The sequence below is a fragment of the Cyprinodon variegatus genome, unplaced genomic scaffold (genome assembly GCF_000732505.1).
Source record: "Cyprinodon variegatus isolate N-32 unplaced genomic scaffold, C_variegatus-1.0 Scaffold307, whole genome shotgun sequence".
Taxonomy (NCBI): domain Eukaryota; kingdom Metazoa; phylum Chordata; class Actinopteri; order Cyprinodontiformes; family Cyprinodontidae; genus Cyprinodon; species Cyprinodon variegatus.
The window spans coordinates 51,005-52,806 of NW_015150760.1; the positions used below are offsets into that span (position 1 = coordinate 51,005).

The 1,802-nt window shown below is 35.8% G+C and overlaps 1 long non-coding RNA gene across 1 annotated transcript; it reads right to left on the minus strand.

The window, feature by feature from the left end:
• Positions 1-421: 421 nt before the first annotated feature.
• On the minus strand, positions 422-1,514 carry LOC107090670. Its single transcript, XR_001481495.1, has 3 exons — positions 1,430-1,514; positions 1,162-1,252; positions 422-1,010 (listed from the first exon to the last, which is right to left on the minus strand). It is a non-coding gene; the product is annotated as an uncharacterized LOC107090670 (long non-coding RNA).
• Positions 1,515-1,802: the final 288 nt, after the last annotated feature.

A 1,802-nucleotide genomic window follows, 5' to 3' on the forward strand; every position in this document is an offset into this window, starting at 1 on the left:
TGTTCTCATATTTACGAGTGCCAGATAAAAAGACGCCCTGTAAGCAGTGGCGTTGCTAGGGTCTTATGGGGCTCCAAGCAAGACATTTCTAGGGCCTCCACCCCACCTCTGCACGCAAAAGAAAAAAAAAGTCTTTTGGAGAAATAAATGCACAGTTTCTAGAGCATTTAAGATGTATACTGAAAAAAACTGACTAGAATAGATTAGTGGTTCTCAAAGTGAGGTCCAACAGAAGTCCATGACAGCCCAGGCCTATCAATAATCATTGTAAATAATCTGAACACCAACAAAATATATAAAATATGAACTTTAGTTTATTACAAAAGTGCACTGTAAATTGTTAAACTTCAAATATAAAAAGTAAAATCTAGTAAATAATTAAACAATGTAGGAAGCCATATAGAAAATGTAATAGGTTTAACACATACAGTGGAGATAAATAATACTAAATTAAATAAATAATTAAAAATTAGGCTTGGCTAGTGCAAAATTCTCAGATGCATCAAAATGCAGTCAATAAGTCAACAACTGGTAAGGCCACATCAAGAGAAAAATAAAATTGGCACAATACAGATGAAAAAATACTGAAAATAGTCTTGAGTTCCTGCCAGCTATTCATACTGGTATGGTGTGTCTTTGAATGCTCCTTTAAATGACCAGCTATGTTTTTCCAGTTTCTAAAGCCCCCTTTGGTAAGTGAATTGTCCTGTTTTCCAAAAAGCTTGCAAGCAAAACAGAAGACTGAGTCTGTGCTGACTGAGTAAAGAAGCCATCTTCACGGTATTTTGTCTCCATTTTTCATGGTATATTGTAATATTCCTTCTTGAATCTACGTGGGTTTTTGTCTGTATTCTGGGGGAAAACTATATCTTTCACCTGTATGGGTCCCCTTGTTACCATTTGGCACAGTTCGGTATGGCTTAGGATGCTTGGCCATTGAGCAGGGTCTTCTGAGATCACATCTTTTGGGCACGACACATCTTCCTTTTCACCTTCAGGTCTTAATAGAACTAATCAAAAAAAGAAAAGAAAGAATATGGCATATTTGTTATAAACATTTGACTAACATGAGGTAAATACAGTAACTATTGCTACAGTTACATTTACTGCCAAATTAAAAATGATTGAACTCAGTTATCAGTATCAGTAATTGAAATTGACCCTTCATCGTCCATCTCTGTTGCATCTTCCTGCACTGGAAAGGCAGGAGGTTGGGGAGCTGATGTACTGCTGGAGGTGGATGTTGATAGAACTGATACAAAAAAAGCAAAAACAACAACAGAGCATATGAGAGTATTTTATGGCAGCCATATGATAATGTCCATGCACAGCATTTTCTAGAATCACAACGTAACACTGTCACTGTCACAAAGAACATTTAGAGGGCAGGCCATAATTATCATAAATTAAAGTGGAATATTGAACATACCTGTACAGTTTTCATCGTCAGTGCTGGGAGGGGGTACAGTATCCTCCACTGGATTTACTGGTTTTAAAAATGTTAGTAATGATCCTGAGGAGAGATAAGTAAGTTTAAAAAAATGTCACATTTTAATGTCCTTTGTTTAAAAGTTCTCTTTTGAGTGCACATATATAAAGCCCAATACAAATTTCCCACTCTGAGCACAATGAAATTAATCTCATTATCAATTTATCATCAAGCATATTTTTTACATGCAAGGAGTAATTTATTATTATTGTTGTAGGTGTTGTCTATATTATTTTTTGACTGTCTGCCTCATCAGATTTGTTTTCTGCAGCGGGAGACTGCAGAGTAAAGCACTGATATCTGCTAGCTAACG